Here is a 22,889-nt window from a genome sequence, read left to right as displayed (position 1 = left end):
ATCCTCAGGATCTGGTTCTGCCCTAAACCTTGAGACAAGAGGCAGAGGTAATAACAGAAATTCAAATCGGGGCAGATCAAAATCCAGAAATTCTAATAGGAACAGAAGTAAATCTAGATCAGGCCAACAAATACAATGCTGGAATTGTGGGAAAACAGGTCACTTTAGGAATCAATGCAAAAGTCTTAAGAAGAAGAATGAAGATGATTCTGCTAATGCTGTAACAGAAGAGGTACAGGATGCATTACTTCTTACAGTAGACAGTCCACTTGATGATTGGGTTTTGGATTCAGGAGCTTCATTTCATACCACTCCACACCGAGAAATCATACAGAATTATGTTGCAGGTGATTTTGGTAAGGTGTATTTGGCTGATGGTTCAGCCTTGGATGTTGTGGGTATGGGAGATGTTCGAATATTATTGCCCAATGGGTCTGTTTGGTTACTGGAGAAGATTCGACATATTCCTGACCTGAGGAAGAATCTGATTTCTGTTGGACAACTTGATGATGAAGGACATGCAATACTATTTGTTGGTGGTACTTGGAAGGTTACAAAGGGAGCTAGGGTATTGGCTCGTGGAAAGAAAACTGGTACTCTGTACATGACCTCAAGTCCAAGAGACACAATTGCAGTTGCTGATGCAAGTACTGATACAAGCCTATGGCACCGAAGACTTGGTCACATGAGTGAGAAACGGATGAAGATGCTGCTGTCAAAAGGAAAATTACCAGAATTGAAGTCCATTGATTTTGACATGTGTGAAAGTTGCATCTTAGGAAAGCAGAAAAAGGTGAGCTTCTTGAAAACTGGCAGAACACCGAAGGCTGAAAAATTGGAGTTAGTACACACTGATTTGTGGGGGCCTTCTCCGGTTGCATCCCTTGGAGGTTCAAGGTACTACATCACTTTTATTGATGACTCAAGCAGAAAGGTATGAGTTTATTTTCTGAAAAATAAATCAGATGTATTTGAAACTTTTAAGAAGTGGAAGGCCATGGTTGAGACAGAAACAGGTTTGAAAGTAAAATGTTTGAGGTCAGATAATGGAGGAGAGTACATAGATGGAGGGTTCAGTGAGTATTGTGCTACACAGGGAATTAGGATGGAGAAGACCATTCCTGGGACACCACAGCAGAATGGTGTGGCTGAGCGCATGAATAGAACTCTCAATGAGCGTGCTAGGAGTATGAGGTTGCATGCTGGACTACCAAAAACTTTTTGGGCTGATGCTGTTAGTACTGCAGCTTACCTGATAAACCGAGGACCTTCAGTTCCCATGGAGTTCAGACTTCCTGAGGAGGTTTGGAGCGGTAAAGAGGTAAAGTTTTCACACTTAAAAGTTTTTGGTTGTGTTTCTTATGTTCATATTGATTCTGATGCTCGTAGTAAACTTGATGCAAAGTCTGAAATATGTTTTTTCATTGGCTATGGTGATGAGAAATTTGGCTATAGGTTTTGGGATGAACAAAACAGGAAAATCATCAGAAGTAGAAATGTGATATTTAATGAACAGGTTATGTACAAGGACAGGTCAACTGTAGTGTCAGATATTACAGGGATAGATCAAAAGAAATCTGAGTTTGTCAACTTAGATGAATTGACTGAAGGTACTGTCCAGAAAAGGGGTGAAGAAGACAAGGAGAATGTAAATTCACAGGTAGATCTGAGTACACCTGTAGCTGAAGTTCGCAGATCTTCCAGGAACATTAGACCTCCACAGCGTTATTCACCCACTTTAAATTATCTCCTGTTAACTGATGGTGGTGAGCCAGAGTGTTATGAAGAAGCCTTGCAAGATGAGAATTCAAGCAAGTGGGAGTTAGCCATGAAGGATGAGATGGATTCCTTGTTGGGGAATCAAACATAGGAACTGACTAAATTGCCAGTAGGAAAGAAGGCTTTGCACAACAAGTGGGTATACAGAATAAAGAATGAGCATGATGGTAGCAAACGTTACAAGGCCAGATTAGTTGTTAAAGGGTTCCAGCAGAAGGAAGGCATTGCCTACACAGAGATATTTTCTCCAGTTATGAAGATGTCAACAATCAGACTAGTACTGGGAATGGTGGCTGCAGAAAACTTACATCTTGAACAGTTAGATGTGAAGACAGCATTCCTTCATGGTGACTTGGAGGAAGACCTTTACATGATTCAGCCAGAAGGGTTCATTGCCCAAGGACAAGAGAATTTAGTTTGCAAACTAAGAAAGAGCTTGTATGGCCTAAAACAAGCTCCTAGACAGTGGTACAAGAAATTTGACAGTTTTATGCACAGAATTGGGTTCAAGAGATGTGAAGCTGATCACTGTTGCTATGTTAAGTTTTTTGACAATTCTTACATCATATTATTGTTATATGTGGATGATATGCTTATTGCAGGGTCTAGCATTGAGGAGATTAATAATCTGAAGAAGCAATTGTCCAAACAGTTTGCAATGAAGGATTTGGGAGCTGCAAAGCAAATCCTTGGTATGAGAATCATTAGAGACAAGGCTAATGGTACATTGAAGCTTTCACAGTCAGAGTATGTGAAGAAAGTTCTCAGCAGGTTCAACATGAATGAAGCTAAACCAGTGAGCACACCCTTGGGTAGTCATTTCAAACTAAGCAAAGAACAATCACCGAAGACAGAAGAAAAAAGGGACCACATGAGCAAGGTGCCCTATGCCTCAGCTATTGGCAGCTTGATGTATGCGATGGTGTGTACAAGGCCAGACATTTCACATGCAGTGGGAGTTGTGAGTAGATTCATGAGTAGGCTTGGAAAGCAGCATTGGGAGGCAGTCAAGTGGATTCTAAGATATCTGAAGGGTTCATTAGATACATGTCTTTGCTTCACAGGTGCAAGTTTGAAACTGCAGGGTTATGTAGATGCTGATTTTGCTGGTGATATTGATAGTAGAAAGAGTACTACTGGGTTTGTTTTTACTCTGGGTGGTACAGCTATATCATGGGCTTCAAATCTACAGAAGATTGTTACTTTGTCTAGTACAGAAGCTGAGTATGTTGCAGCAACTGAAGCTGGAAAGGAGATGATTTGGCTACATGGTTTCTTAGAAGAATTGGGTAAGAAGCAGGAGATGGGCATTCTACACAGTGACAGTCAGAGTGCAATCTTTCTTGCCAAGAATTCGGCTTTTCATTCAAAGTCGAAGCACATACAAACAAAATACCACTTTATCTGTTACCTTGTTGAAGATAAACTGGTAATGCTTGAGAAGATTTGTGGATCTAAGAACCCGGCAGACATGTTGACTAAGGGTGTCACTATTGAGAAGTTGAAGCTGTGCGCAGCTTCAATTGGTCTTCTAGCTTGAGGACAGGAGGATGAGTTGCAGGGATGAGGGATTGTGTTATGGAGGATTGTGGCTGATGTTTGCAGCTTGTGAGCCCTTAAGGGCTAAGGTGGAGCTGATGGAGGAGTTTGCTCGTGTAGCTTGATCAATTCAAGCCAAGGTGGAGATTTGTTGAAGTGGGCCGTGTGGCTTGAATTGCCACAAGCCCACGTCGGTCACTATTGACCAAATCCTATTTGTAATAGGAAAGTTTACTCCTGCCGACTTTAACATATATATATTATATTTTAAGGGCTGCCGTGTGAGATCAAAAAAGAAAGAAAAATTCCAATTAACCTAGTGAGCAGCCGCATGAGAGAAAATAGAGAAAAGAGAGGCAGCCAACTTCTATTCTTATTTTTTCTGTAAGAGAGTGCTAGGGTGTAATTGGGATTTGGGTTTCTTGAGAGTGTTCTTGTGCACTATTGTATTTTCCCTGATAATAGTGAAATCCCTGCAACTCCGTGGACGTAGGCAAATTGCCGAACCACGTAAAATATTGTCTTGTGCGTGTGATTATTTTTCTTTGATGTGTGTTTTCTCTATTTGTTTTGTTTCTCACAGGTTGGAATTTTTGGTTAAATTCCCTACATGGACTATGAAATAATTTCACCCAGCTTTTCTCTACATCCTCAATAAAGTGAACAAACTGCATACACATCGGAATTCTAGATTACGTGACTATGCAAGGTCAAGTATACACGTTACTTCCCATCAAATAAACAAAAAAAAGAAAAAAAAAAGTATATATGTTACTTCCTACATCTCCCCCTATCAATTCATGTCTTCACAATAATAAAAATGGCAGAGTTGGATTAACAGGTGTCTTTAAAAAAATTATTAATAGATTTTTTTTTTTAAAAGTTCTAATTTCATTTTTATGAGAAGTAAAGAATGCTTAAAAAAAAAGATGGGTTACTTTTTTGTCTCATTAAAAATTTCTAAAAATATTTCAAAAACTAATATCCTTAAAGCACTTGTTAACTTTTCCTATAATGAAATCAATTCTTCTTTAAGAAAAGTAAAAATAAAATCAACTAGTATCCTTTAAAACAATTAAGGACGACCTAATCTTTTCTAGGTTTCTTCACACAAAACGTCCTTGACTCAAATCTTTCTTTACTTAATCTATATATATATATATATATATATAACTGAAATCTTTGATTTTCGGTTGACCTCTCCACAATTTTCCACATCAGCATTTTTTATTTATATTTTTAAATTTGATTTAATTCTTTTGATTTTATAGCACCAAATTGCAGAAAATTTATTTAAATTTTTTTTAAAAAATTAAATTTAGTTTTTTTGGTGCCGTACAAACACTATACTTAAAGAAGACCTAAATTATCATCTAATCAGGGAATTTTTAGATAATCTTAACAAAATATATAATAACTCCAATAATATAAATCTATCCCAAAAAGTGGAATATATCTCCATTAATTTGATAATTTCTACGTTGATAACATATAAAAAAAAATTCTATCATATTTTCTTATATCTATTGTGAGTACACAACTCGCACCAATTGGTTTTTGTTCGCTTTGGGGAGCCAGTCCCTCACGGTTTTGTCCTCGGCCCCGAGTGTGGTCTTTTGGGATTTTTACCTTCTTTGAGGCTTGACACCCTTAGTCCCACATCGGTTAGAGAACCCTCCCACTCATGGTTGCTCCAGAAGCTTATAAACCATGAGTGGAAGGGTTCTCTAACCGATGTGGGACTAAGGGTGTCAAGCCTCAAAGAAGGTGAAAATCCCAAAAGACCACACTCGGGGCCGAGGACAAAACCGTGAGGGACTGGCTCCCCAAAGCGAACAAAAACCGATTGGTGCGAGTTGTGTACTCACATCTATCAATCACGTTTTCTTTCTCTTGTTTTTTATATTTATTTTTTTATATTAATGTTGATTAGAAATTATAATTTTAATAGGATTTCAACTCTATAATTATATCAAATGAGACTCAACAAATATATATATATATATATATATATCATTTTTAATTTCAATAGGATTTAAATTTTATATCAAGACTTTTGGTTGACCTCTCCACAATTTTTCACATCAGCATTTTTTATTTATATTTTTTAATTGATCTAATTCTTTTGATTTTATAGCACCAAATTGCATAATTAAATTTCCTTAAAAAAAATTAAATTTAGATTTTTGGTGCTATACAAACACTATACTTAAAGGAGACCTAAATTATCACCTAATCAGGGAAATTTTAGATAATCCTAACAAATTATATAATAACTCTATTAATATAAATCTATCTCAAAAACAGAATATATCTCCATTAATTTGATAATTTCTACATTGATAACATTTAAAAATAAAATAAAAATTCTACCATATTTCCTTATATCTATCAATCACATTCTCTTTCTCTTCTTTTTTTCATTTTTTTTTTATATTAACATTGATTAGAAATTATAATTTCAATAGGATTTAAACTCTATAATTATATCAAATGAGACTCAACAACATATTCATCCTTTAAAAAAAATTATATAACCAAATTTGATTAGGAATCCATAACCCTATATTATATTATAAATAGTTTTTTTATTTTTTTTTTATTTTTTGGATTATTCTTCTAACACCACTCTGCTGTACAGTCTCTTCTATTGATTCAGTTTCTTGGAGAGCTTTCAAAACAAAAGGTATGTAAAGTTTTCTTATTAGGTTTAATGTTAACATATATGAGAGATACTTTGGTCAAGTAGAAAAAGTTTGATGAAACATAAAAGGAAAAAGAACCAATGAATGCACAATCTAAAAACAAAATAATGACTATATTAGGCAAAGGCTTTTGGAGATTGTTGTTTTTATTTTTGGAATTCTTTATGTTCATGTGTATGTATGTATTGGGCTTAATTGGATTGGAATTATTTTTGAAATTTTGGTTTTGATTGAATAATGAAGAAGTATGTTCCATTATTTGGAGTCTTCTGTATATGTGTTGTAGTTTAAACTTGGTATTTGAATGGTGAAATTGTTAATTTACAGTTTCATTGTTCATCTATTAATCATGAATAATAATATTGTCATTTGCAACCATCATGATATGGTATCAATGATGTGATCATTCCAAATGCATCCTTTATGGCATCATTAAAAAGAAAACTCATATAGATAGGTATTAGGATATTATTTGGAACTATCCAAATGTATTACACATGGTACGGATCTAATTGTAATATCCTATGCTATAGAATAAAAATTGGGCCAATGGTTATCTTCTCTTTGCAAAAATGGTTAAATTCTCATTAATTGTGATAGTTCAATTTTAGGTAAAATAGAAACTCTATTAACTAAGTTTTAAGAAATTTAAAATTCTATTTCAAAAAATTTCCAAAACATTAGATTTTATTTTAATTATTTTAATAATTTTATATTGTAAAAGAATAAAATTTTTACATTACATACAATCATTAATTCAATTACCTTCTAAATGATGGAGGATATGAGAATGCAATTTGTAGATTTTTATGCAAAACAACATAGATTAGATTGGTGATAGATAGTAGATTTAATTGCAGTTGAATATTGTGTGAAGTCATCACCATAGAATAGTCCACACCAGGATATGTTATGTGGAACCAATGATATGAAAGAAAAAAAAAATTCTAAAGCATTATATTGAACAAAAAAATTATTTATTTTCATTCATTTTCAAGTTATACATTTTTTAAAGTCAAGCCATAGACCTTTAAGTTAAATAAATACTTTTAATTTTTATTTAACTATCTCGTGCATCGCACGGGTTAACGACTAGTGTGTGTATGTATATAATTAAAATGGTTGTGTTTTGTACATCTATATGTCAATCCTATTTTCTTTTTCACCTCTCTGACATTGCTTCTAAAATAGTGGAGATAAATGAGAGTATGAAAAAATATTTGACAAGGAAAAACTGATATACTATCTAATGTTTTTTTTTTAACTGAAATTATGACTTGAAATTAGAGGTGTGCATGGGTTGGGTTGGGCTAGGTTGAGAAGTTTATTCAACCCAACCCAACCCATCACAGGGGTCTAACCCAATTCATGTGGGTCGGACTAGGTCAAGTTGGACCTATGAGTTGGACAATTTTTTTTTTAATTTCTATTATTATTATTAAATTGAGAATTAGAACAACACTACCACAAATAAGAGCAAATTTATTGCTAAAAAATCATGAGCATAACACCAAACAAATACAAAAAGAGTTTAGGGTTTGAGTTTTATTTAGGAAGAGCGGAAAAAAATTAAATAATAAAATTATATAAATATAGTTGGCAAAAAAGTAAATAATATATTTTTTTAATATATTTTTAAAAATTTAAGAATAGAGGAAATTACAGTAAACCCACCTGTGGTTTGGCCCGTTTTCACATTGCCTACCCGTGGTTTAAAACTTAACACTTTGCCCACCTGAACTTCAATCCGTTTGCTCTCCATTACCCACCTCACCCCCAGACGTTAGAAAAACATCATTTTATTAAAAATCAAAACATAAAACAGATAAAAAACACAAACCATTGAATCTTTTCCTCACGAGCCTTAGTAACATGAAAAACCCCATTTTGCATCTGATATTGAAATCGTGTTGCAAGTATAAACCTAGATGAGCAACAGGTTGTTTGAGGGACTAAAATCCTGGTAAGAAATTAGTCACTGTTTGGGTTTTTAATTTGGGCTTGAGGTTGTTTTATAGTTTTTTGAGTAATCAGTCAATGGTCAATGTTACATGTAACGGAATGAGAATATTGGCTGTGTTTGTTGATGTTTATGAAAAATGTGATCACCTGTTGTTTGGATTTGTGTTTGTTTATGGGCATTTTGTCTGTCGTGGTCATTGTGTCTCACAGTGGACCCAAGTTTCTGTTGGGTTTAAATTTTAGTATTTGCATGTGCTTATTAGTAAAACAGAAATAAAAGCAAAGCAGAAAATGTGGTCCCTTTGATGTGTGTGTTGTATCCCAAAAACAAAATAGAAACATGCAAGTGTTTACTCTTTATGTTTCTATTGTTTACAATTCTTTAATTGTTAATTGTGTACGTGTCAAATGGTAATTTGTTATTGCAAATGGATGATGAGGTGAAATTTGAGGTTCATTATGGGGGTACTTTTCTGTGGAACCCAAGTTTAAAATACTTTGGTGGGAAAGTTGAAATAGTGTATAGGGATCTTGATAGGTTTAGTTATTTTGAAATAAAAGGTATATGTGAGGAATTGAGGATTGATGAACTGTCTAGAGTTCATTATTTAGGTCTTGGGGGCAACTTGGAGCAAGACTTGAGGCTCATAGAAGATGATAAAGATGTGGTGTCCATGTGTAAGCTTAATGAGGGAGGGCCAAAAGACACTATCATACTGTATGTGGAGAGTGGTCATGCTCCACTTGTAGTTGAAACTCCTGATGATGCAAGGGTTAGTGCAGGGGCTGCTACAGGGGGTGCAGGGGTTGGTGTAGGGGGTGGTGCAGGAGCTGCTACATGGGGTGATGCTAGTGTGGGGGTAGATGAGGAGTTTGATTGGTTGAATAAAGGTCTGGAAGGAGAAGACTTTGTTGATGATATTTTTGGTGAGTCTTCTCCACCTTACATAGTTCCATCTAAGCCTAACATTATTCCAACCACTGATACACCTCAACCAACCACTAATACACCTCAGCCAAACACTAATACACGTCAGCCAAACACAGATGCACCTGGGCCAAGCAAAGTTTCTCCTTCAAACATAGATTTAGATGAAGAGTGGGCTGAACCAGCTTTAGAGGATGATATTGCAAGTATGGATGGTTCTAATGATGAGTAGAGGCTTGGAAACCCAGAATTCAATGAGGAGACTGATATGACAAATGTTAAGTTGGTAAAAGGGATGAAGTTTCCAAACTCCAAGGCTTTTAGGAAGGCTTTGAGGGAGTATGTGATTCAGCATCACATTGATATCAAGTGGAAGTTGAATGAGAAGAAGAAAATTTATGTACATTGTAAGAACAATTGTGAATGGAGGTGTTATGTCTCAATGGTGACTGGAGAGTGCACATTTGAGATCAAGATACTTAATCCTGAGTGTACCTACCCCCTAACATTTCGAAATAGGCAAGTTACATCAGTCTATGTGGCAAACAGGTATTTGGAGGATTTTAGTAAGAATCCTAACTGGGTGGTCTTAGGTGTTAAGCACCATGTGATGCAGCAGATTTCAGTTGATTTAAGTCTTAGTCAGGTGTATAGATCAAGGAAGGTAGCTAGGGGTTTGATTACTGGGAATGAAGAGGCTCAATATGGCCTACTTAGAGATTATGCAGAAATGATAAGGAGGACAGATGTAGGAAGCAAGATGATATTGCAAACAGAGATGGAAAATAAGAACGCAGAACCTAAGTTTAAAAGGATGTACATTAGGTACAATCCTCAGAAAATTGGCTTTTGAGGTGGTTGTAGACCCTTTGTTGGGCTAGATGGATGCCACTTGAAGGGTAGGTTTGGTGGGCAATTATTGTTTGCCACTGACAATGATGGAAATGACAATATATTCCCAGTGGCAATGGCTGTGGTTGAGCAAGAGAACAAGGACAACTAGATCTGGTTCTTGGAGCAATTTGTAGATGACATTGGCAAGCCAAAGGAGCTCAATCTGGTATTCATCAGTGACAGACAGAGGGTATTATCATCTAGCTCATGTTTATGACTTCATTTCTTGCTTACTTGAATGCTTACTTGCATAGTTGCTTACTTGAATGCTTACATGCTTACTTGCTGACATTGAATGTTTACTTGCTTACTTGATTGTAGGGCCTTCTACTTGCAATGAAGACTCTATTCCCAACGGTAGAGCACAGGTATTATGTAAAACACATATACAACAACTTCAAGGTTAACCACAAGGGCATGGAGTTGAAGAGTGTACTGTGGAGGTGTGCTAGCATAACATCAGTCAGGGAATTTGAGAGGGGGATGGAGTGTCTTAAGAGTTTGAATGAAGAAGCTTGGAAGTATCTTGTTGATATGGAGCCTGGACAGTGGACCAGATCCCACTTTTCTACAAGGACTTTGACAGATTGTTTGGTAAACAATCTGAGTGAGAGTTTTAACTCTATGATTGTGAAGGCTAGAGACAAGCCAATCTTATCAATGCAGGAGTAGATCAAAGTTAGGCTTCTGAGTAGGCTGTATATAAAGAAGATTGGTATAGAAAAGTATGGTGGCAAGTTGTGTCCAAGCATACAGGACAAGTTAGAGAAGTTAAAATTAGGGTCTAAGAACTTCTGTGGAATGCCATTTGGGAGGTGTGTGTATGAGGTTGACAATGAGAGGGAAAGGCATGTGGAGAACTTGGTAGGGAGGACATGCAGTTTTAGAGTATGGAACTTGATAGGAATCCCCTACAAGCATAGAGTTGTAGCCATTTTTATGAATCGTGAGAAACCAGAGGACTACATCCATCCATGCTACTACAAGGATGCTTTTGTGGAGACATACAAGACACTTATACCTCCTATGCCTGGCTAGTCTGAGTGGATCTCAAGTGGTCAACCCAAGCTTGTTACACCTACTATCTATAAGCCATCAGGTAGGCCACCCATAAAGAGGAAGAGAGATGCTGATGAGCCAAGGAACCCTTATAGGGTGTCTAAAGCAAACAAGCCAGTGAGATGTGGAAGGTGTGAAAAGGAAGGGCACAATGTAAAGGGATGAAGGCCAATGTCATTAGTGAGACACCATGGGAGAGGAGGAAGAGATTGCATAAAAAGAAATCTGTAAGTTTTTAGAAAATTTTTTATTATATGCAAAATGCCAATAACTGGCATTGTAAACATGCTCAAATTTGGTTGCAAGCAAGTGGAAGGCCTTCTACATTCAGACAAGGATCCCAGGCCCCATCTTTATCACAGGCCCAATCCTTATCTCAGGCCCAATCTGCTTCCCAAGCCCCATCCTCATCTCAACCCTTAGCATCATCTCAGCCCCCACCAACAAATCAACCTTACACTATGGCCTCATCCAACTAGGCAGCAGGGTCACAGCCACCAGGGTCACAGCCACCAACTCATACTCCATGGTCACAACAACGAAGTCAGTGGTACTCTTTAGACTTCAGGTACACAGTTAAAGGAGCTCCTTAGTTCTCTTCAAGCCATCTAGCACCACATACCCCTGCAGAAACATGGGACACTAAAGCATCATCATCACATGTACTATAATTTTATGTTTGATGTTTTATTCATAAAACTATGATACTGGTAGCGAACATGTGAATTCTTGTACTTTGTCGCCTATAAGACCACCTGCTACCAAAGGAGCTGCTTTGAAAGGAAGGGGTAATGCAGTTAAGACATAGAAATGTAAAGCAAGAGGTGGAAAGGCCAGTTGTGGTGGGAAAGGCAGGGGCAGTAAATGAAGACTATGTCAAGACACTTTTGTTGCTATGTATTAGGGTTATGTAGTGTTAGGATTATATGTAATTTGTAGATAATGGCAAGGCAAACAATTGTTGATTATATATGCTATTCAAACACTGTTGGAATTTATTTGTATTTTTGTAAGTTTTGTAAACAAGAGCAGGTGTAACTGTTTTGGTTGTTGTTATACCAAATATCTTATATTTACTGGTGGTTGATAAAAGACTATTCAATGCTACCTTAAATGTGTACACAATTTCTCAACTTAATGGCAGGTGTTTAGAATTATTATTTTGACTAGTTGTTGTCATGTGGTTGATTATTGCAATTGAACATATATGAGTTTGTTTATGTGTGTATGTATTGAATATAGCAGTCACTTTTGAATACAGCAGGTGTATGTGCTGAATAGCAGGTTTATGTGTGCATTTGTTGTCTTTTCTTGCAAGTTGACAGATAGTTGTCATGCACTTTAAATTTTAAAAAAATAATTTTTAACACAATTATCTTCACACAATGCACTTTATGCACAAAACAACACAGCTCGTAACATCCAACAAAACACCAACAGCTCACAACTCACAAGTAGCAAATTCACTTTAAAAAAAAAAAAAAAAAAACAACAGAATTTGTGCAAGTCTGCACTTTCTCTCTTGCTCTAAAGCTCTCACTGCTATCTCCTTGGCTTGAACAGAGGAAGCTCGAAACTTTCTCTCCCTCTCAGTGGCATTTGCTGCCCTTTCTTAAGCAATTTCTGTCATTTAGTTAGCTTCTGCTGCTGTCTGGGTAGCTGCTCTTTTCCTTTCATGTGCAAGTTGCAGCTCACTCTGTAGTAAATCCAGCTTTTGTTGCACCAAATGGGCAGTTTCATTCCCACACATACAAGTGGGATTATCAATCCATTGAAAGAAGGGGCACTTGGAACCATCCTGTTCATAAATAATAATAATAAAAATAATAATCTCATGACCTGAAACCAACCTGACCCATTGTAATAAAAATAAAAATAATAATAAAAATCATGAGAGTTAAGTTGGGTCAAGTCGGTTTTGATAGGTTTGCTGCATACCCAAATCACTATTTTAGTTAAAAAATGTATGCAATGTACATTAGTATTTACCCATTAAAGTGATTCCAAAATGATGAAAAAAAAAAAAAAAAAAAAAAAACAAACAAACGAACAAACAAACGAACCGTAGTATCATCATGTTATTGATGTGGAACTTAGTACCTGTATCAGCAACAGCCCACAAACGTCCAGATCTAGAGTATGAGAGTCAGCCCCTCCTCCCATTTCTTTATCTACTTCGCCTTTCTTCTAGCACCGTGTGTTACAGAAAATGGGTATAAGCTAGGTTTGGTGTGGTGTTCTTCTTTACCTTGTTCTTTTTCTAATACCTTTTCCCAACTTAGTGACAACTCTGCCTCAGGATTATCTTAAAGCAAGCCCCTCTACTTCATGGACCAACCGTCTCGCTACTCCTTATTCTGTTAAGTTCAAAGACGGATCAACAATAAGAATCATCCTTACGAGTGGATCCTCTAGCCTAGTATTTGCTTGTGCCTTTTGGGCAAACTTTGGGCTCAAGGCAGAAACTCACTAGTGAAGGAGGACAATTTGCACTCTCTGTCACTGATGTAGAGATATTATTTTCCTTCGATTCTAATCCTCCAATAACTTCTTATTTTTCTCAAAGGCTTGAAAATGACACACCAATTGGTTTAGAATTTTATACAGTGGCAACTCTAGGAAATTTTTTCAGGGTGTTCTTCAACAAGCATAAATTACACAATCTAATAAAAAGAAAATTTTGTATATTGACAACAACAACAATAAAAAAAAAACACGCAAATACATAAAATTTACAATTGCCTTCTACGAGTTTTCATATTTTGAAATTGTTGCATGATAGTCTCAATATCAATACTATAATAAACTATAAGTTCATTTGAAATATTAATAAAATTATTAATTATTGTTGTTTAGTTGTTTCATTAATTTGTCTGTCTTTTATAAACTATAATTTGTTATATTGTTGTTTCATTTATTATAAAATTATTAATTGTTATTTAACCTAACATAATTTAATTTGTTTGTCTTTTATAATGTATTGGTTAATTAAATTATTAATTATTGTTTATTAGTTGCTTCCCCCAATTAATTATTGGTTAATTAAATTATTATTTATTAGTTGCACTAGCACACACCCCATGTGCATTTACTTCCCCCAATTCAAATATCCCACCCCAACCCCATGCCCCCATCTACCCCCCACTCAACAGACAAGTCCCATGGCCCCCCAATCACAAGAACCAATCAAATAAATTCACAATCACAAATCACAATACACTAAATACACTAAAAGACAATTAATTGTATCTCACCAACACCAATGCCAATAGTCACCAACACCAATGGATAAAGCTAAAAACAGGGGCAAATATTAATAAAGTGATAAGGTAAAGGCAGAAGGCTTATGAATAAAGCCAAAAACAGGGGCAAATACACTAAGCAATCAGATAAAAAGTCTCAAATAAAGTCTCAAAGAGAGAGAGAGAGAGAGAGAGAATCTCATTTGCTTCCTTTTAGTCTTTAGATAAAAGAGAGAGAGAGACAGAGAGTCTAAGAGAGAAACCCATACCCATTAACCCATTAACCCGTATATGTAAGAGACTAAAGAGAGAAAAAGATGAAATACCATGAGGTTGAGGAAGCTGGAAGGCCTAAGGCTGAGGGGTGGCGCCGTCAAGCAGCACATTGTTGAGGTCTAAAAGGGATCATAGTGAGGGAGGCCCAAAAGAGTGAGCCAGGCCCAAAAAAAAAAAAAAAAAAAAAAAAAAAAAAAAAAAAAGAAAAAAAAGCTAAGTCCAAAGAAGCAGGTGCAAGAGGACCACGAAAGAATAAAAAAGCCCAGGAGGCTTGAAGCCCAAACGAAGAAACATCAAGAAGGAAAAGAAACTCACGGCAAGAGGCTAAGTAGCCAGGATCCTCAGCAATCATCAAGGGGTGCGGATCCTTCCAGGCGCATAGTCAAAGAAGATTAAGACGGTTCGAAAGAAAAGGACGGGAAAAGAAAATAAGAAACAGAGCAAAGAAACACAAGCGCCAAAAGACCCAGCGACATCTCATGACACAAGCAAGAAGCGTCTCGGGGAACCAGAACAGAGAAATACGAAAAAGAGAATGGCATCAGGCGACTTTCAATTTGGTAGAATGGGATTTCGCCCAGATGGGAAAAAGGGGCAAACAGGGAATTGACAAATGGTGAGACCGAGAAGGGCATATCTCAGCACATCTCGAAGAAGGTAACCAACCAGGGACTTTCAAAGGAATCAAAGCTGAAAGAAGAAAAGAATGAGAAAAAACGGGAAATAGAACCTGCCGAGTGAAAGGCACGAAACAGGCTCTGTTCACAAGAAAGCAAAACAGGGGAACCAATGGTTCTCCTGGAAGGCCAGAACTTCATTATAAAAGGAAGGGGTAGGTTATGAAGACAAGGCAGGGAAAAAGAGAGATAAAGAAGAGATTTTCTAAAGAAAAGAACTATCAGTAAAGTTGTGGTGAAGAGAAAGAAAACACTAAGGGAAAAATGAATATTGCTTCCCGGTATCCTGTAAAAGCCACTATTGCACATACTCGGATTCAAAGAGAATCAAACTTTGCAAGTTTTGAAGGCTGAAATAGCCATTCAAGACTGTAATTTTTGAGCTTGATTGAACCTTGTATCACGTCCTAGTGAGTTTTCTGTAACTTAACAAAGAACATATTAATGAAATATGTCTCTGTAATTCTAGGATCCCTTTAACATTATTTTGTACCTCTTTGTTGATCCTGTTTTTCTTTTCCGAATCTATCTTGTTGTTTTGGCATGCCTCTCCATACGAATATCCTTACTTGTCATTTTACTTGTATTGTAGGAAGCATCCCCTGTGCATCACTTGATTCTTAAACAGCTTGTTAGCTGTGGTAAGTTAAGGTCCGGTTCACCAAACCTCTTATTAGGCCCAGGATCCTTGGGCCTGAGTGTCACAAAAAAAAAGTACTCTCACACACATCGAGGGGAGGAAGACCGATCTCCGATGCCCGATGTGTTCTGGTTCTAGAACTCGAGTTTGAGGCCCGATGTGATGTGCTCTGGTTGCCATTGTTGTTGGTTATTGTGGTTGATGTTCTTTGTTCTAGTTTTGCTTTACATTTTTTTTTTTTTTTTTTGGATAAATGGTTTTGCTTTATTTGATGAATCTATTGCTCATGCTCTGGTTTCTTTAGGTTAGGTTGTAATCGCGTATATTAGGTTTTAGTTTTTTTTTTTTTTTTTTTTTTTTTTTTTTTTTTTTTTTTTTTTTTTTTTTTTCTTCCTTTAGATTGGGTTTGTAATTTGTTGTTTAGGATTGATGTTGGGCTTTTTTTTTCCTTGGTGGGCTTGCTCTGTTACACTTTTTTTTTTTTTTTAAAGATTTTAGTTAAATATTTTTATTTGGCTTTTTTTTTCTTTTTTTTTTTGCTTGAAAGTAGAACAAATAATTTTTTTTTTAGGGTGTTCCTAATTTTTTTTAAGGGTAAACAAATAATTTTTTCAATTATTATATATATATATATATAATTTTTTTTTTAGGTCAGGGTGTTCTTGGGAACACCTTGGCCTAAACATGGCACCACCACTGATTTTATAATGGAGGGTTAGTTTGGTATAGATATTCATATCTGTTTGAAGATGTTGTCCGTTAGTTGCAGTATGTTAGAATAGGGGCTGATGGACATTTGAGAAGGTATGTGTCGAAAGAACAGAGTTTAGAATGGAAGGAAGTTGTTCTCTCAAAGAATATATTCCTGTTTGGTAACATTGCTCTAGTAACGTTGTTTGTATTTTTTGGAAATACATGTGAGTGAAAAAGTGAGTGAAAATACGTGTAATGTTGTTTAAAAACTGAAAAGTATTACTTGAAATGCCATACCAAATGGCCCCTTGATTACTGTGATTGCCCAGTGGTAGTGGCGACACCACTCAAAGTCTAGGGTGAACATCCTGACGTGAAAAAAAAAAAAATATATATATATATATATAATAATAATTTAAATTTTTTATTTGTTTAACCTAAAAAAAAAAAAAAAATAGGAACACTCTCAAGCAATATCAGGAACACCCTCAATATTTTTATGCCAAACAAATTTTGAACTAAAATCTTAAATTTTTTTTTTAAATTGTAACAGAGAATCTGGAAAAAAAAAATTCTAATAAAACAAGCCCAAAAAAAAAAAAAAGCCCAACATCAATCCTAAACAAATACCCAACAGGCCCAACCCAAACGTATTCTAAAATAAAATAAATAAATAAATAAACCAACCAACCAAAACCCAATACAAATACACGTCCGCCTCAATCATCAAATGGTAAAAGCAAAACCTAAAATCAGAAACCTTACCTAACCTAAAGGAAAAAACCTCATCTAATGAGGCATTGAGGCTCATCAACAACAACGCCTTACGCGTTTTCAAAAAAATTGCTACTTACAATGCCTCTTCACCATTGTTGAACCTTCATCCACCGGTGAGATATTGTCAAATCTTGAGGCTTGAGCTCATTGCCATCCCATAGTAGCTTCTTCAGTTTTCTTTTCTTCCTCGTTGTCACTCTCTTCTTTTTGGCATTTCTGGTTTGGGTTCCTAAACAAAATGTTAGCAGAGAAACCCAAGGGACAAGAGGTCAAGACTTAAGATGACTTCCACTGTTTCATACCAACCCACTTTCAACTTTTTATTAAATGCTTCTTTTATTTATTTATTTGTTTACAAAAGTTACTAATGGGTGGACAAACCAACGTGGTTTATCTGCCACTCTTTTACTTTTTTTTATTTTTTGATTTTTGATTTTTATTTTTTAATTTCTTAGAAAATTGTTTATAGTTTTCTATTCTTTTTCTTTTTGATCACTCCTATGTAAAAGGCTTATTATGCTTTTTAATTTTTAATTTTTATTGAGTTGTGATATGGCTTAAAATAATTTGAATAAAAGAGGTATAATTTTGAAATGTAATTAGATATATTAATTTATATAGAATTTTTTTAAAAGTATATATATATATATATATATATTTCAAATGTACTTATAGTTTATTTCAAATAAATTTATAGTTAACAACTAAACAACAATAATTAATAATTTTATTAATATTTCAAATGAACTTATAGTTTATTGTTCAGGTACCTTTGTTCATTTCTTTTCATTTTTTTTCCTTTTGAGGTTTTTCGGTTCTAATAACTTTTTTTTTTTAAAGCACAAACTTCATGCTGGCCAAATCTTGAATTTCAGCTAGTATTTACCGAAACGTCCCCAAACATCCGAAATAGACCGAAATGACCCGAAATTTTTTCAAAGTGGAATAGGAACACCCTAGACAAAATTCCTAGAGCTGCCACTACCCAGTGGCATGTGGCAATTACGGTATTTGTAGAAATGCCCAGTGTAGTTGCCCTGTTCCTAAATCTATAAATGGAACAAACTATTTCAAGCAAACCAATGACAGTCTACCTGACCATGTGGGTGCTCCCTAGTTTCTCCCTTGTCTTGTAGAGCATCAGCAGTGGGGCTTGTATATGCCAAATGTTAGGAACATTTGGCATTTAAGCCCCAAAACTACTCAACAATGGGAAGGCTATATGCAATATGCCATTCTTAAATTTGGGATTTAGCTACAGTACCATCTCAAATGTAAGATGGTACTGTAGCTGAATAGTATAAATTTTTTTTTTTTTAATACTCTCATTTCTCTCTCTTCTCTCATTTATCCTGGTAAATTTCTCTCTCCTCTCTCATTTTTTCTGTTTCTTTTCTCTCTCTTCTTCAATGGAATGGGGGCAACGGCGTGGAGGCTTGATTAGAAAAGCTGTGGTAGAGGTGTAGAGGTCGTGGGTTTTCGGCGTTAGGGTCGAATTTGGGTGGCGTTTGGGTGGCGTTGGGGTGGTGTTTGGGTTGGCGTTTGGGTGGTGTTTGGCGTTTGGGTCGAAGATGATGATGATGATGATGGGTTTGGGATGAATCCAGACGGTGACAGGCGACCCTCTCTCTCTCGCCATCACTGACGGCGTTTGGGTGATGTTTGGCGTTTGGCGTTTGGGTCGAAGATGATGATGATGATGATGACGGGTTTGGGATGAATCCAGACGGCGACGGGCGACCCTCTCTCTCTCGCCATCGCTGCCGGTGAGAACAAATGGGTTTGGGTTTGGTGAGAACAGATGGGTTTGATTTTGGATGTTGATTTTGATTTTGGTTTTGATTTTGATTTGGCTGGATTTGGCTGTGCTGTGTTGCCATTGGATTGTGTTTTTCTTTTTTTTTGGTTCAGCTACTGGGGTTTGTGGTTATGGCTGGTGGGCCGACGGTGGAGGTGGTGGAAGTAGTTGTGGCTGGTGGGTCGACGGTGGGGTGGGTGTCTATGGCTCCGTCGGAGTGGGTTTTGGGTCAGTGGGTGGCAAGGTGGGTTTGCTGCCTGGGTTTTTTTTTTTTTTTTTTTTGGGTGTTGACGATAAATTATGGGTTGTTGCTGGTGGTGGCGGTGGTGGTGGCGGTGTCAGGGGGGTAGTGCGTCGGTGGTGGTGATTGTGGTTTTTTTGGGTCAGTGGGTGGCAAGGTGGGTTTGCTGCCTGGGTGTTTTTTTTTTTTGGGTGGTGACGGTAAATTATGGGTTGTTACTGGTGGTGGCGGTGGCGGTGTCAAGTGTGTAGTGCGTCGGTGGTGGTGATTGTGGTTGTTGAACAGAAATAAAGAGAGAGAAAGAATAAATAATGTGTTTTATTGTAAATGATGGTAATTATGGGATATATTATTTTATTGTGTAAAAATATTATTTTAATGAGTAGAATAAGAAAATAAAAGTTGGGATGTTGGGTGTATTGTAAAATGGTATTGTATAATTGATAAAGTAGGTTTTTGGGATGGTAAAATAAAATGAGATATAAGATCCGGATGTGGATGCTCTGAGGTTACCTAAAATCAATTTTTTTTAGAGGTCCAGAACGTCTCTTTCTTTAGTTCTTGAAGAGTGCTCCGAAATAAATACGTGTACGACATACATTTGAAGGTAATACGTACTCAAATTTGAAATTTGTGAATTATTGAATTAGGTCATTGGTCAGAGTCGTCAGACACGGTCAAACCCTTATTGTGTTCCTCTTGCGTAGCAGGTCTGTGTTTTGCGTGAGAGGGGCGCAATGTGTCCCCTAGGCCTGAAAGTGAAGTAGTTTCACACCCAAGTCTCCCTCTTGCACAAAGGTGTGGAAGTCAGCGAGTCCATGTGAAAGGGCACAATTATGGTGCCTCTGGACCATGAATAATTTCACCCAGATCTTTCCCTCTATCTCCTAAATAAACTGGTCAAACTGCGAACACAAGAATTCTAGATTACATGACTATGTAATCGGGGATTCTAGAATTTTACCCTTTTTTTTTTTTTTTTTTAAATTTAGCAATATGTCCTTATTTTGAAACTATTTAGGTCCATGCCCCTGTTTTGAAACTCGATTCTCTCAAAATCGAGTTTGAAAATCGAGTTTCAATGTAAAACTCGATTTGTAGAAAATCGAATATGGGACGATCAAACTAAAAAAAAAAAAAAAACCTGCATGGAACTTGAGTTCATGGAGCTCGAGTTCTGTTTAAAATGCCACTATAGGACTTCCTGAACGCAGTTATAGGTATGGCGCGATCAAACTAAAAAAAACTTGCATGGAACTCGAGTTCATGGAGCTCGAGTTCTATTTAAAATAGGATGACTTGAACGCAGCTATAGGTATGGAACTCAAGTTCCATGAACTCAAGTTCCATGCAATTTTTTTTTTTTTTTTAAAGTTTCATTTGGCATAACTCAATTTTAAACCAATCGACTTTTAGATTTAAAATCGAGTTTTAAAATAGGGACATATTGCTAATTTTTTTTTTTTTTTTTTTTTTTTTTTTTTTTTTTAAATAAGGGTAAAATGCTAGAATCCCCTAACTATGCAAGGTCAAGTATATACGTTACTCACCGCGTTTTCCCCTATCAATACATCTCTACAAAAATAATAAAAATGGTTTGGTTAATGAGTGTTTTTAAAAAAAATTGTTAATTAGCTATTTTAAAAATGTTTTGATTTCATTTTTATAGAAAATATAGAAAGCCCTAATAAACAGTGGTTACTTTTTTTTCATAAAAAATTTCTGAAAATACTTTCTAAATTAATGCTTTTAGAAATCAATTCTTCTTAAAAAAAAGAAGAAGTAATAATAATAAAATCAATTTGTATCTTTTTAAGCTTTTAAGGTTGACCTGATCCTTTCTAGGTTTCTTGACACAAAACGTGGTTAACTCAAATCTTTCTTTACCTATATATTAATATATATATATATATATATATTTTGTTACAATGGTTGTGTTTTGTACATCTATATGTCAAACCTATTTTCTTTTTCCCCTCTCTAACATTGCTTGTGAAATAGTGGAGATAAATGAAAGTATGAAAAAAATACTTAATCAGTAAAAAATGACATACTATCTAATGTTTTTTTAATTGAAATCATGATTTTAGTTAAAAAAAAAAGTGTGTATGATGTACATTAGTATTTATCATTAAAGTGATGAGAAATGTTATATTCACAATATTTTTACAATAAATCTTAAATAATAAGTTGTTACTGGTTGTTATTAATAAGACAAAAAATTAATTTTAGTTGTAAGTTCAAATTATAACTAATAACAGTTAACTATCTATGATTTTTTGTAAAAATATTATAAGTATAGTAATTCCACAAAAAAAAAAAAAAAAAAAAAAAAAAAAACCATGATTTCGATGTGAAACTTAGCACATACATCAGCAACAACCCACACACGTCCAGATCTGGAGTATGAGAGTCATCCCCTCCTCATTTCTTTATCTACTTTACCTTTCTTCTAGCACCGCGTGTTACAGACAATGGGTAGAAGCTGGGTTTGGTGTGGTGTTCTTCTTTACCTTGTTCTTTTTCTAATCCCTTTTCCCAACTTAGTGACAGCTCTGCCTCAGGGTTATCTTAAAGCAAGCCCCTCTACTTCATGGACCAACAGTCTCTCTGCTCCCAATTCTGTCAAGTTCAGAGACGGATCAACAGTAAGAATCATCCTTACCAGCGAATCCTCTGGCCTAGTATTTGCTTGTGGCTTCTTCTGTAATCAAACCTGCAAGGATTATCTCTTTGCCATTTTTTTTCTGTATATTGACAAAGTTGACATGGGCAAGGTTCGCGAGGATGTTGGTCCGCGGGTTGTATGGTCTGCTAACCAAAAGAATCCAGTCAGCATTGACGCGACTTTGCAGCTCAGTTCAGAAAGAGGGTTGGTATTGCAGGATGCTGACGGGACTATAGGTTGGTCAACAAACAGCAGCAGCGAATCTGTGGCTGGCATAAACATGACTGACACAGGCAACCTCATACTCTTGGATGAAAATGACGAAGTAAGTGGGCTTTATATCTGGCAGTCTTTTGATTACCCAACCGACTCACTGATTCTTACGCAAACTTTGGGCGCAGGGCAGAAACTCACTAGTGAAGGAGGATTATTTTCACTCTCTGTCAATGCTACAAAGATGTTATTTTCCTTCAATTCTAATCCTCCAATAACCTATTACTCAAGTGATATTATTTTTGTAAGTTTTAACGAAAGCACGAAAAATTGGGTTATATCTGCTTCTTATGGAAACTTAGTTTTCTCTTCCAATTGGTTTGGAGATGGTGACCTTCCAGTGCAGTATGTCAGATTAGGGGCTGATGGACATTTGAGAGGGTATGCGTGGCAAAACCAGAGTTCAGAATGGAAGGAAGTTGATATTCTTGATTACTGCGATTACCCAATGGCATGTGGCAATTATGGTATTTGTAGAAACGCCCAGTGTAGTTGCTCTGTTCCTAAATCAATAAATGGGACAACCTATTTCAAGCTAACCAATGGCAGGCTGCCTGACCGTGGGTGCTCCCTAGTTACTCCTTTGTCTTGTGATGCTTCCCAAAATCAATTCTTTTTAGCTGGCCAGAACGTAACTTACAATAGTTCTATTAGAGAGCTCCAATTTACAGATTTAGAGGGATGTAAGAAGGCATGCTTAAAAGACTGTTCGTGCAAAGCTGCTACTTTACATTTCTA

At 36.0% G+C, this 22,889-nt stretch overlaps 1 protein-coding gene across 1 annotated transcript in view; it reads left to right on the top strand.

The window, feature by feature from the left end:
- Positions 1-22,889, top strand: part of LOC126695988 (G-type lectin S-receptor-like serine/threonine-protein kinase SD2-5) — a 28,822-nt gene that overhangs the window by 4,385 nt on the left and 1,548 nt on the right. The gene's annotated exons all lie outside the window — the stretch shown is intronic.

Source organism: Quercus robur, chromosome 8 (assembly GCF_932294415.1).
Source record: "Quercus robur chromosome 8, dhQueRobu3.1, whole genome shotgun sequence".
Classification (NCBI taxonomy): Eukaryota; Viridiplantae; Streptophyta; class Magnoliopsida; order Fagales; family Fagaceae; genus Quercus; species Quercus robur.
Note: the sequence above shows the minus strand (reverse complement) of the source record. Positions and strands in the feature narration are given on the sequence as shown.